We start from the raw sequence: 15,434 nt of genomic DNA on the forward strand, positions 1-15,434 counted from the left end.
GCTTGTTACTACTAACGCAGATCCGACTACTCCCGTCAGCGTAGCATTTAAAGCCGTGCAGGCTAATTTCCATCCACTAACACTAATACGTATTTGCATTTAGACAATGAAACTTCGGTGTCCTTTTCTGAAGACTCATGGCTGGCATTTCTTTCCTCACTCAAGCCTATTAGCAGGTGTTTTAACCAACAGATTTTTAAATCATGTCTTGTTTTTGTGTGAATGCCCTTCGCATAACCCTAGTTTAGGGCTATACTTCAAACTACAGTTTTTGAATGCCCGTCGTGTCGCCTGTATTAAGCCAGTTAGGCTCCAAACTACGTTTTTGACCCTCTGAAAGGACAAGTTTAGTATAAACTGCTTTTTAACAGCTTTAAAAATGTAAAACTAGCAATACAACACTAGGCTGTCTGGAAACTAATTCTTCTAGATCAGGCACAACATAGGGCTAGACAGCATCTGATTAGTGCATATAACAATATCTTTCAGACATTTCTGTGAATTGTGTGGCTGTAGTAACTGAAATGTTTCTGAGACTCGCATACTTTAATTGTATGTTTTCCCTCCATCTCCTTATGTGAATGATAAACAGATAATTTCAAAATTTGGGGTTTTTTTGTTTTGCTTTGTTTTATATACATACATTGTTGAAGGGTTTGCTCTAGCAAATGCTTTGGCAGGTTAATTAGAATGGTATCACTGAGTAAAGCTTTGTGTATACTTTAAACATCTTCAAAAACATCTCTGAATGTGTTTTAATACAGATAAATAAATCCAATCTCATCACCATGTTTTTGTGCTAATGATGGGCCGGGTCCTACAGTCTTTTGTCAAGCAACAATCAAATGGAAGATTACTAAGGACTACATAATTTTTAAAGGGTGATGTTTTATTTTGACATTTCTACTGTCACTAACATTTAAACAGATTGACTCTTGTTACTGATCAGGTTTGCTGCTTATCTGACCTACACAGTGCTGCACTATTTATCTTACAGACAGTCTAAATGCACTTTTAGATCTAGACAGAGGAATTATTTGATAGCTCATTTTAAGAATTTCCATTGTTATTAGATTTTATACTTTTGAACAAATCATTATTACTTACAAATTTAAAGTCAGTAATAAACTGCCAACTAATATCTTCTAAATTAAATTGAAATGAGAATATGTTCAGAATTAAAAAAAAGAGTTTACAGCTATAATAATTTTGGAATGTTTCTGCTTCTTCACTGATTTTGCAGACAGTTAGAGGTGAATTTACACCTTAATAGACAAATCTGCAGCAGAAAAACAAGTAAGCTCTTTTCAACCCAGCTCAGCTCTGTTTGTGTAAGTAAGACTTCTGGCAGACACGTTCAGGAGTTACAGTAAGTGGTCATTCCTCTGCAACACAATTCCCTGAGCATCTTATAAAAATAACAACTCAAGGTCTTTAGTTACTGTCCTGCAGAGCAAAAAAAGGAGAAATAAAGCCTTGAGTGGTAAGCACCTAGAGCAAGGGATGTGAAAGACACCTTTCTGTGTCCATGGGCGCTGGTAAGAGAACTGCAACGCTCTGCACTCCAAAGAACGTTACTAGGTTCAGGGAAAAAGGGTTAAACTTTCTGAAACTATGTAAATGCTGCAGGTTCTGAGCGGGCAAGGATCCAGGCTTTCTGAATGAATGTAGACTCAATTACTTTGAACTCTCTTGTTCTGTACATTCCTATTCGCTTAGTAGTGCTATACCCATTAGGGGAGACAGGAGAAAACAAGAACAAATGTCAAGTCCCAGGCGGTCGGGAGCTTGGCAATGGAGGAGCCTTGTGGGAGTGGGGTCGGGAGCAAAGGAGTTTGTCAGAGGGGCAGGACGGAGACAGGCTCCCTGGTTTCTTAACTCATCGGCTCCACCAGACGCACCTCCTAAGGAAGAGTACTTGTGTCCCACTGTCCTGGTGGGAGGAGTAGGGCCAGAGTTGATGGGGACCTGCACATGTGTTGTTTGGAGGGGTAGGGAAGGAGTGGAAAGACATGGACAAGTTGTTTCATAATGATGAGGTGAGGGAAAACTGAGGACCTCATCTGAACTAAGCCAGGCTTGAAAGCCACAGGAAGATGTCTGATAATTTCAGGAGCTTTTAGCACATTCAGAGGCCTATTCTGAGTCAGAAAATATCCACCTTATTTTTTCACATAAACATACTAGAGAAGTGGAAATTAACTTTCTTCTTGCAAAATAGTAGCTGTCTGTACTTTTGGCCACTCGTTAGACTCCATCTCCTCAAGGGGAGAAATGGTTTCTCTTTTTACTTCTGACTTTCAAAAGAGAGCCAGTACAATCCTTTTACTTTAAGAAAGTTGTCATTTTTCTCATTCTAACTTACCACTGAAGACAGGATAGCACTAGCCACAAGGTACCATCTTAACTCATGACGGGCTTTGCAAATGCCACTTGTGCTATATAATACAGCACCACCACAACGAGGAATGTAGCAGGGTGACTTTCTGTTAAAGCGAATGTGGGAAATCATGAAGTGACAGTCTATTGCTGTGTACCTTTATCTCTTGCTGTTTCAGGATTAATATACAGAGGTGTTCCCTTTGCTTATGAAAGGCAAGCCCAGTTCGCATTTTTCATTTTACTTTACCAGAAATACTGTGATAGACTCTATGGAGAAAAGGATATTCCTGCTGAAATTACAAATGGCACTCCCCTAATTATTTCAGTCTGGCATTTTGAGGAAAAACACATTTCTTCTTGACTTCTTTCCTCTCTTAAGATTCCAATAGTCATCCCGTTCCACCTTTCTGCTCTAGTGTGCAAAGCCTTACAATCAGGAAAATGCCTCTAGTTCCCCTTGGACAAGGCTTTGTTGTGAAGCATGTACAGAAAGCAAGATTTCATTTTGTCAAAGCCCCCTGTATACCCTAGAGGACAGTTTTGTCAAACCTTCCTGTTTCCAGTGCAGTTCCTCAGGCTTTCTTTGCTGTACTGCTGGGAATGAAGGGTGTACTTTCCTGAACCAGCTTGGCATTTTTGTTAATGGAATTGAATTGGTACATCCGGCCTGGTAGAAACCTTCTCAACAGAGTGACTTCAGCATTAGAGAACTGGATTTGACATTTTTTTAGAATATAAAGAAAAAAACTGCAAGAGAAATTATTATCTTACAGGCCCAGGGAGAGTCACCATTGCAAAGCTTGGTACAGACTTTGTAAAATGAGAGGTGTGTGCAAGGTTCTCTTTTGCACAGGTAAAAATTAAGCAAAACTTTTAAAGTTATGTTTGAAGTTTGCTAAGATTACTAAAAACACTCAAATGCAATTGTACTTGTGGTTTGTTTTTATCCTTTAGCTAAACATATTTTTCTTGCACTATAGATGAGTAATTTAGAATAGCAGTGAAGGTTTGTGACAATTAAATGAAGGTATGTAAACTTACCCACAAACAACCTTTGAAAAAATCTTTTTGCAGCAACAGGTAAAGATCCTACCATGTCTGCATTTTCTGTGTTTTGACCTGAGTCAGTCTGCACTGTATAAAGCCTAATTACAGATTAATTATATAAATCCGTCTATGCAGAGATCTGTTCAAGTATTTTCCCTCAAGTTTAACTTGAGCATGTGTGTATACACTTGCATGCATCAGTCTGATTTGCTATTTATCAAGGCCAGTGCTGACTTGGCAGAACAGATGTTTCAAGATGGAAACTTCAACTGCTCATTACTTGAATTCTTGGATTAAGAATCATCAACCTGTCTGGAGCAAACAAGACATCTTACTCAGTATCTGAACCCAATCTTTAGTCAGATGTTAGAGAGTCTTAACTTTAGGTAACAGCCTCATATTACTAGGTTTCAGGTACATTTCAAATATTTTTGGCCCATCTGAGAAGCAAAAATACAGAAAAATCTTTTATTGTTACCAGTTTCATTTTTTTGACCTCTATAGGTTTAATGTATATCTGAACTGGAGGCTGTTTATTACAACAGGTGTTTTTGAGAACAACAGGTCACTGACTCAGCTTTAGGAGATGAGTCTTTCCTATATTTTCATCCATTGTCATACAGCTGCTCGGCTCTGACTTGTTGCATGGTAGGGCCAGAAATGACAATGACATGCCCTTTAAGCGTGTAATTTAATTATTTATGTACTATTAGAGCAGATGGAAATCTATACATGTGGAGCAATTAGACAAGATTAATTAAAATGCCTACTTAGGAAATAACATTCACAATTTTTGGAAAGGTGGTTTTCCCGTCACTTGGAAGTTTGGTGGGAGCCACCACCATTCTTTTCTTCCACCTCCCCCATCCAACACGTCGGCTTGCCTGCTTTATAAAAGCAAATGCTGTTGGCAATGCTTGTTAGCAATAGGTGGTTTTATGCTGATGTTTTAACTGCTTGAATATATGAGACAAACTCACATTCTTTACTACTAAAGAAAGCATTTTTTGGCTCCAGAATGTTATTCTGAGAATCTGTTAATAAACGCTAACTCTAAAACTGCCGTAATTGTGTATTTTTGCTGAAATCTCCTGATTAGAGAAAAAATGTAGTAGAGAGTCCTTTGGGTCTTGTGAAATCCTGGTCTGTCAGGTGGGAGATGGAGCCTTCACAGGCTTGGTTGTGCCAGAAGGGATGGTCTGGCTGGACAAACTAGGAGGACATTAAAGCAATGACATGCTACTGGCTTAACAGTCACTAGGAGCATAATGAGGTAGGGAAATGAATGCTCATTTGGAACTAAATCCTGATGTTGAGAGCAAAAATAATTAAGGGATGTGGTCAGAAAAAATTCCTACACTTCTTATGCTATGTTCTTTCAAGTAGGGGAAGAAAGGATAAGCTCCTTAATCAACTGACTATGAGATGCACAAAGATGATCCTGGGGCCTTCAGAGCCTAATATCTGCAGGGTAGAGTGTGCTGCTTACTGCAATACTGGGAGCAGTGCAGAGACCCTGACAGACCGCTTTGGCTGTCCAGAGAAGCTAATGAGCCTGTGTGGCTGATGTTTCCTGTGGCACCTGAACTGCCCCATTCAGAGGGAGTGTAGAAAGCTCAATTTCAGGGTGTCATGTAGCTATACCCTTAGTGGTGAAGCAGGAGAGCTCATGCTATTAGCGCTAGTGTGTTCATAATTTGTAAAACTAAGCTGTATCTCCGTACTCAAACAGACTTACATCCAGCATAGGTGAATTCTACATTAGACAAAACAGAAAGAAATAGTAGGCTGAGTGAGGTGAGTACAGTTCTCAAAGTCTACAACCCCACAGAACTCAAAACACCCTCTCTTGAAAAGAACGACCTCTTTCCTCCTGCCTCCTTAGAGGGCATTTTGTAAAGCACTTATAATTATAGACACTCAACAGCTGGGAAAAGAACTAGTAACAGCAAATATAACTGATGGCGGTGATTATGGAAAAATAATATGGAGGAAGAAAGATGCCTAAATAGTCAGTGACCTGCATTGAAAAGATCATCTAAAAGAAGTCCATGAAATGTATTAAGAACTCTAAAAATTGTCTGGTTTTAGATAAAAGCTGTGGAACTGTTGATAAGTAAGGAGAAAAAACATGCTAAATATTCCTGTGCTGCACTTGGGGAAAGAGGAGGAAATATATTTGCATCACATAATGACAAAATACATTTCAACAGTGATTCAAGAGCATATTAAAACAGCTACTATTTATGGTCTTAGATGAATATGTCTGGATAACCTCACACCATGAATTTTAAAAGAGATGGTCAGTGAGTTTTCAGGATTGATATTTAGTAATTGTTTGAATATTAGACATGTTCCAGAAGACTGTTAAGAAAGCTAGAGTTAGAACCAATACTTAGAAAGTGTAAATTAAATGAGGTAGGTAAAGTTGCACTGGGGCATTAATTTGAGCAGCTTGATGTGAACACTCAGTGTGGGTATTTATTAAAATAGAAAGATAATATAATTTCATTCATTATATGCTTATGAAAAACACTTTGTTGAAGTAACTTTGAATAAAGTTGGTCACAAAAGATAACAGAGTTTATGCAAAATACATTTTTTCAAAGTGTATGACTGGATTCAGCTCATCATTTTTGACTAAAATTCCTAACTGACAAGTCTCAACTTTTTTTCAAATGGAATATTGCCGGGTTGGTGTAGAAGATCTCGTGGGGGGATTAGTTTTAGCAACAAGCTATGTACCAACATAATAGTTGATTAGCTTTATTGAGGAGATTAAGTGTGGGGGAGAAATAAATAATGAAGGTGGGAATGCTGTCTACTGAAACTAAAAATCCCTACATTCCTTGGCATGTGGGATGCTTCTAAACTGTACATCTTCCAGTATAGATGTATATGAAGACATGAAAAGGTTCATGGCTTAATTATAACTAGTTAGCTAGATGCCTCAGATGGCCAAAAAGATGAAAATCTTAGATGCCTAAATATGTAAAGTGAACCTCATAGAGCTGTTATACTGTAACTGGCACCAGTGAGGGTGTTTCACTGAAATGCTCAATCTTTTTTAGCATCCGCAGTTCAAGAGGGGGTGAAATCACTCCCTCACACTTAGCTGTTGAGCCTGCATGCACTTCTAGTATCTATTGAACTATTTGGTGTGTAGGCAATGGAGAGAGCTGGGCCTCAAGATGGTGGCAGACACTACTTCCCTTGGAACACCATAATTCTGGATGGACCATGCAGTAAACTGAGGGGCTCATTTTAACAATGCAGTTTTCAGTCTTACTTACTTATGCCCCTCTCCTACTTATGCCTCCTCCTTTTATTTTTTAATTAAAAAAAATAATAATTAAAAAAAAATACACACTTAAAATTTATGTGCAGTATAGATGCCTAAATAGAGAAGAAACTGTGAAAATGGATTCTTTGAGCTATCAGATAAAGATCTACCAAGGCTAGAGGTTGATTGACTGGAGTTAATTCTAGACAATTTCAATGTTGATCAGTCTCCCACAGTGAGGTTGCTTGACTATCACTGCTTGTGGTCCAATGGGTCTTTTTTGTTAGTATTTGAGAATCACACAGAAGCAGCCTACAGAACACTGTTGGCATGTGCACCATAGCCCAGGAATTCCTAATTAAAGTAAATTTGTTGCTCCATTTTTGCTGTTGCACACCCCAAATCCATGATCTGTGGAGAGGAGTCACCCCAACTCAAAGGAGCACAAAGAATTGGTTAGCATATCCTGTCTGTCTAAACATTATACCCTTGGGGAGAAAAAAACCCCAACAACCAGAAGGAACTAGCCTTTCTGCTATCAGAAACAACTGCAGCAGCAGCAAAAGTAGGATTTTCAGTCAGTCAGAGGATATTAAAATTAGTACAGTGTTCTCACTTGCTTAATAATAAGGGTAATAACTCATGTGACCATTACCATTTTTCAACATATCCTGGTAACTTGACTGACATTTTTTGAAGAAAAAAGAAGTTTAGGAATAAATGAGTAATTTAAAAAAAATCTCAATAGCAAGTACTGATTTTCTATGCATCTGCCTCAAGACTAATTGAGGTTTGCCCTCCAGTGAAGACACATTGAACATCTTTCAATAAGTGAGCTGAATAACTAGATGTCACTTGTCAGGAGGCATAACAGCAAAGTAGAGATTACAAAAGCATACCTCAGGTTGCAGTAGAAGGGTGAGCCAGGAGTCTGAAAGGTGCTTCCCAAGAAAACTTATGAATGTGTGCTTGATTTTTCATCCCAATCACTCCATAGAAGAGGAATGTCTTTTTGTGATGAGAATGCTTAAAATCCTGATCATCAAAACCCCAGAAATTAGAGAATGTATTTGGACTCACTAGGGAAGCTAAAAGCTCGCCAGAGCATCTGTTGTGTTTAGTGGCCGTCACAAGCTGACCAATAAGAAAGATGAATGAACCAAACGCTACCAACCTCAAAGACTTCAGTGCTCCACTACGAGGAAGCTGATCAGCCTTGATAAAATGTGGCTGCACGAGTCCTGTCTCCTGTTCGCTTAGGGGTTGATGACAATATTGATCTTCCTGGGTGAGGAAATTTCTGTATTTTTAATTGTGTGATGTAATGAAAAGGCACAGCTGCATCCACCTTCATGGTTTCTATTTGCCTCGTGATGAACACTTTCTATCAAGGAAGGAACTACCTCCACACAGTTTGTTTAGTTTAATTTACTTGAGGTAAAGCGTAGTCAGAAAATGACAGATTTGCCAACATTGCAACGATCTAGAAATAAGATGATAGGTGAAAAATGACAGTGGGTATCGGTGATGACTCAAATGTTTGCTCACAATATGTCTTTAGAAGTGATATACATCTATCAAAATACATAAACACAGAAACATCCCTCTTCTCAAATAAGTCATATAAGTAAGATGTCCATTAAAAAAGAAGTCAAATCAAATGTTACATAAGTTGAAATATCTAACGACATAGGACAGTATTACGTATCTCACCCTAGTTTTGCTAACTATATTATTCCCAGGAGCTGCAGATGCATTCAAAGTCCTTTAGAATGTTTTAGTTTAAGTTTTCAGACATATATTAAGTAATAGGTTATGGCAAGTAATATTCAACATAGTTAAACAGTTAATTAACATAATGTTGCTTTTTTCCCCTCATCATTTTTTGCCTTTCTGAAAATATTTAGAGCCTGATCAACAGAAGTGAATAATTTTTCAGTGAGAAAAACATGAAACACTTTGTTAACGCTGGCACTTATAGCTTCAAGTGTCAGATTATTTTCTACAAAACATGCTGGTAAAGCATGCAACAAAATATTCAGTACAATATTCAATTCAGCTTTATTCTGCACCTATTTTAAGGATATTAATTTATTCAAGTAATTAAGGATATTGTTTTTCAAAAAGAGGCATTTAACTTGCAGTCATATGTTACAACCAGCTTAGCTAGTTTCCACTTGTAATATACTAATATTTTTCTAAAAGTTCTTTTCATAATTTGTTTTTGAAAATGCTTTTTGCATTATTAAATAAATAAAAAGAAATATTTTCAGAACAAGAAACCAATATAAAAACCTTTCTCCATTTTAATGATACTTTGTTTAATTTTTTTATTTTTTTTTACTAGAGCTGCTCTAGATAAAAACATTTATGTATTAGGATGTTCACATTTGACCCGTAAGTATTCTTGTTGCTGGGTGACGTAATGGAAGTTTGGTCTATGCCTGTTGTGTTATGGTATGGAAAACTGCTGTTCATGAATGTACAGCTCATTTAAAATGTGTTTACCTGACCGGTTCATAACATGCTTAGTTAAGCTACAGAGCTTGCTTACGCACGAACTCGTAAGTAATGTGGCAAGTTGGATGAGGCAAGACTTTAACAATGTCTTAATCCCTCTGCTACTTGAAAGATATAAATAAGATAAAGGAGAGGAAAAGTTGATTCAATCTTTTAACAAAACAAGGCTTCTTTCTCTTTAGATTGCATACTGATAATTTTGTAGAGTAACAAAGTACAAAGCTTCTTTTAATTACTAGAAAACCTTGTTTCTGTGTGATTCAAGAGTAAGGCCTAATGATTCATAAATCTGGCACACAGTGTTGGGTACAAATCACCATAAGATACTACACAACTGCATGTAACATGTGGGGGAAAAAAATGTATTTTATTGCACAGGAGAAACAAACTAATATTAAAATATGCATTTTGTCAGGACCAGGATAAACATCCTGTTCTACATGTTTTAAAGTGTCTTACTGTGCAGGACTACAGTTTTTAAAATTTTAAGTTTTACATTCAGAGATGACTTCACTGACAAGTAAAAGAAGTAAAAGTGGAAGGGAAAAAGAAGTTGTTTCCTTTTGCTTCATATTAGCATAGCCAGATGATGCAAATTGAGCAGGTTGCAATTGCACAAACTGTCTTTCATCAATATCACATCTGCATCCATTCCTGCTATTTTAAATCTTACATTAAAACAATTATTTGAAGATAGTGAAATTGACCTATGAAATAATTAATCATAGTAGGTTAGACCAGCTTGGTCCACTGTGTTCTATCAACAGAAGCATTTTGCAACAATCCATTGCAGTACTTCCAATCCAGGTGACGTTATTTATAGTATGAAGCAGTGTCAATAAGCTTTCCTGGTATCTAATTTAAAAATATAAATAAAACCTCTATGTTCTTTATCTCAAGGACATTTTGGTATCTTTAAACTAGTTTCATGTCAGTATTTCCTTCAAAAATATCACACTGAGGCACAGTGTGATGTAATGCCCACCTCCCTCTACTCTGAATGCAGGAGTGAAAACTGGGCTCACAGAAAGCTAAGTAATAACCAAACAGCCAAAAAAGTTGCCTATTCGCTGAATTATGCATCTTAAGGAATTCCACTCTACAATTACTTTGTTAATCACTAATGCATTACATTTTTAAATATCCACCTTCCCTCAAATGCTATGGCCTTAATTTGTTTTATTGTATGAAATGTACTCTAACTGGCAAAATACAACTGAAAAGTTCTAACCTTTGCAAAGTCAAGTGTTCAAGTAGTCATAGCATCCATACTCTCTAATATTTGTCAAAGGTTCCTTACTCTTTCATGAAGTCAGGTACTTAAGGATGGGATAAATAAAAACTAGAAAACTGGCATTTTTTAAAGTATACATTAGAAAATGAAGGAAGAGGCATATATTAAATTCAGTACCCTATCAGTACTTTGGAGCTTTACATGGTCTGTAGAAGTTGCCTCAAGCTAATAGACTGGAAGCTCTGAATGTTGTCTTGGCAGTTTCTTTTCAAAGCTGAAGGGCTGAAGGTCACTCCTTTCTTCAGAAATGCCCCCATCATTATCTTACCCAAAGTTAACTTCTGTGAACACTCATCAGGGTTGATCAGATTAAACCCTATCCACTACCTGAGGAAAATGGTACATACTCATTTTCTTATGGAAGCAGTATAATGACTACAGAGCACTGTGAAGCCAATAGCCTTACCAGGTTTGTTCAAACTGTTTTTGCTCTAATAAATCCATGTTCAGGATCATGCTTGTTCCTGTTGCAAACCCAACAATTCTTATTTCATACAGAGTGAAGAAATGTTAGTACTGTCATCTCTCTCTGTAGAAGTAGGACTTTGTGTTGTCAGGACTAGGACAAGCCTAGGTGATGTCTGAGAATGCCAGCATATGTCTGCTTTTGGTACCTCCATGGCTGAGGGGCACCCAAGCAAGAGAACCTTATGGTTACATCTTTATATTTTCAGAAATTAGATAGAAGTGATAAGAATATAGAACACAGAAAATCTCTTACATGAAAGAATAACAAAAAATATAGCTGAGAAGCTGGATCAGGTAATCCTGTTTCCAAAAAAATCCAGTGAATCTGGAAGCTTGCTTATGAAAGATAATGTATATTTTTATGAAAACTAGGGCTGTAATTCAAATCAGTAAATGTGGTGCTGTCCACTGTTGGCCCATGGGGAGTTTGCACCTTTCTGTCACAAATCTTACAATTCCTAGAGCCAGAACAGTAAATCAGACAAGCCCATGATGATGATGCAGTACAGTTACATACTTTAAAATAAAATTAATTTGCAGATACTTTATTGTCATTTAATTCATGACCAAAAGCACCTTAAACATGAATGCTCACAGAAAAATATTTTGCTTTGTATTAAAAATAAATATAATTAAACTCAAATAATTTAACTTACATTTATGTTCAAAATATGTATGTATATATACATAACATTTCAGTTTACAACTACAAAAGATTAATAACGAATTATTAAAGATCTTGATATTACTGCATCTGGAAATATAAGAACTTTACATAGTTTGTTTCTTTGCAATTTCACAGAGTTTATTGGTTTGAAAATACTCTGAATATGTTTTTAAATTATTCAGCTATCTCAGAATTACTATCATGGTGTGAATGTATTTGACAAAGGTTTCAGCCTGCACAGATTTGAAATGACACATCAGAATGAAAAACCGCTATATTTCATAGTATTGGCTATTTGGTTTTCATGGACAAGAGATCTAATCAGCTCTCTCAGGTTTCCCTAAGGGAGGTTTCAGACAGTCTCATTGTGTAGGAGGGCATCCTGGCTGCCAGTGAGATTAGCCTGCAGAGATTTTACAGGGTTGAGAAAGAAAGGTAAGCTCCCTCCTGCTGCTGGTAAACACTGTTATTGTTCTCCATTCCCTGCTGAATGGCATAAAAGCAATTCTGCAACTTTAATTACGGCAATAATGACAGAAATGACACAAAATGACAAGGAATGTGCTAATTCAGTAAGACTCAAGTCATTGACGTGTTAGTCCCTTTACTGCTCATTGTTACTTTCAAGCACGTACTCCTTTATTCATAAAGACTGAGTGAATTCTGGGGACTTAGTATTTAAATAATAAGTTAATAAAATAAAGATTAATGTGCAAGAAGTGGTGCCTAATGATCTCTTAGGAGTTGTCTGGTCAGTACCCGAACACAGAACATCTCTGATGAAGTATCAGAAAAAAAAGATTTAGCCATCCTTGTAGGACTTGCAGACTGTTTCCCAAAAGTCAAGACTCACTGGAATGCTATTTATATGCTAACCTCCAGGAAGGAAAAAAGACAAGTGAATAGACTGCATCAAAATATTGTATTTTTCCCTTGCTTAGAATTCCCACAATACCACAGATGAGATGAGTGATATTAATTTTTTTGTGAATGCCTTACATGTAGCTCCAGATGACTGCTCCACTAGCACTTGGAGTTGTGTGCTTGGAAACTACAGGCCTGTGAAGCACAGAATGATAAGTGTCCTGTATGTGTGGGACTATACCTGCGATGGGGAGCACGAGAATGCTTGGGCACAGAAATGACCCTCTCTCAAGGCCTCAGAGAGAACTCAGTGGGAATATTTTCAACTTTCTTTTAAAAAGGACCACTCTACTTAGGTAACAATCCTGTATTCACATGTATATTCACATATACATTTTATATAAAAATTCCCTTGTAGAAGTTAAGCACTACATTGCTAGATCTACCTAATAATAACACACAAAATAAACAAATTCTTCTAAAAAACTGAATAAGAAAACAAAAGACAGTCTTGCATGCCAAAATATGTATCTCTAGAATCACGAAAAACAGGACCACTGGGAATTGCTAACAATTTCAGCTGCAACAGTGAATAATCTAAGTAATCCTTTTTCTATTGAACCAAAAGGAAAAATGAAAAGACTTTCATTGAAATAGTCATAAATTCCATCCATAAGACTTTTCCTGCAATTAAGTTACATTTACTGATCCACTACTCCCTTAAAAGGAGCATTAACACAAAGACTTCAATTATTCATGGTCAAACAAAGTTGATTCTATTACTTCAGTCAAAGCGGCATTCTCTTTTACAGTGGTTATTTCTGTAGTATCTTCAAAAAGGGCACACAGTCTGTGAAAACATGTAAGTTTTTGAGTAAAAGCTATTTCCATGATCAATCCTAACTTTTTACATTTAATACTTCTGCCATTTGCTCCTTTTATGGGGATGAAATTTGCTGGGAATTTTAGTCCCCTTCATCCTTTAAAGGGTAAGCTGATTGAAATTCACCATTTTTTTGAATCTAGTTCCAGTGTCCTGAGAAAAAGTCTCTGTCTCCCTCAAAAAGAAAAAACAAGAAACTAACCCCACACGTATTTACTGTTATGGAAAACTTATCAGTGAGGAAAGAAACCCCGGGGAACTCTTCAAAATGAATTCTGTGGAAGCAAGTTCGTGGTTCTTGTGCTGTCAGCAGAGGGCTTAAAGAGCTGCAGAGGGTCTGACATCTGCGAGGAACTGTACCTACTTCTTCTACTGCTCAAGGCTTCTGCAGTACTCACCACTCCCTCTGCCCTAATTCCCAACTACTGTACATTTCCGCTAGCGATGCTGTCCCCTGAGAGCTGGCACCCCAAACTGCTGTCAACTGCTGCCCAGCTTCAGTCCGAAATACCCCAAGTGTAACTGCCTTACTTAAGCTACGGAAGCATGCATTTTAAAGGTCAAGAGTTCCCAATCAATCCTAGGAATTTAAGAAGGGGATAATATTGCCCAAAGACACTAAGCAAAACTTGATCTTCTAGAGATACTTATTTCATTTTCAAAGGTTGAGAACGAATACAGATTCTTGATATTCTTTGCTATAGGAAAATACTAGGGGTACATTTCTTTGACTCAGTAAGAAGTCTGGCATGTGATCTATTAAATGTAATGTTAACAGGGAGAGAAATGCTTTCCTCAGTAGATCTCCCTAACGAGCACAACCCTGAAAGATGACAGGATGTTACGGACTCAGATTGTTGTGTATAAATCTGTTTTCATGTAAATGTGCTACAAACTGACAGTTGATTGAGGCACACATATATAATAACATAAATACTTTTTCAAAAGGTAATAATTTGTTTCTACAGTGCCATGTTTTCTGAGTCATCTATTTCAAATTCATGGAAGTTGATGAATGCTTATCAGGAGTAAAAGAATTCTGCCTGATCGTCTTGCAGATGTCAGAGGTTTAATAGACTTAAGTGTTTCTCTTTTTTTTCTGGAACTAGGTATCCTACAAAAGTATAACTGAGGCAGAAAATAACAGCTAATGTATAAGAGGCAGGAAATTCCAGAGATACCGATAAATACTCAGACAATTAATATTTGAATTTACAGTTTTTCATCTTTCACAAGGTTTCATCACTGTTTTGTACAGAGAATCCTGAAAAGGATGAAGACTACAAATCCCAATGACATATTGCTTCTTTGTACAGAAAATATTTAGAAACTACATTGCCAGTGAATTATGACCACAGGATTCAGCAATAGGCCATAAAAGTTTAAATCCTTATTAAAAAAAAAGTAATTATATGTTTTCAGTTTTTTCCTCAAATAAGAGATTACCTTGATGCACTAAAGGTTCTTTGGTTCAAACAAGGGACAGAAAGGAAAGAAAGCAATTACAGTGTTAAAAAATAAGGAAAAACATCCTAACCTGCTCTAAACCACTGTCCTTCCTTCTTTCCAGTTCAACCCCTATATTTATAAAACTTATCACTTAAGTAACACCTACTTAATGTACCACGAAATGTAATAGTGGATAGAGATTTATTTAGGCTTTGCTGCCTTTGGTTTGAAAAAGAGGAACTGAGGATGATTATGTGGGTTGGCACTTCAGTCACAAGTTACTTACATGCATGACTGGCCTTAGAAATTTCTCTTTACTTCATTATTTTTGACTCACACATCATTGACACAAGGTCTGCTACAATGGGAGACTGCAAAGACCATGAAGAAGAATTTTGGAACAATTCATTTGACAACTATGTTTGTGGGAAAGAACATCAGTAAAAGTGCTGCACAGGTAATGCAACTGCACCTTTTCATTACTTAAAGAGCAAAAAGCTTAATTAATTTTTGCTGTAGGGCATCTTACGTTTGAATAGTTATATTTAAGTGACATTCTAGCTTCTCATGAGAAGCT

The sequence above is a fragment of the Corapipo altera genome, unplaced genomic scaffold (assembly GCF_003945725.1).
Source record: "Corapipo altera isolate COAL_440 unplaced genomic scaffold, ASM394572v1 0, whole genome shotgun sequence".
NCBI lineage: Eukaryota > Metazoa > Chordata > Aves > Passeriformes > Pipridae > Corapipo > Corapipo altera.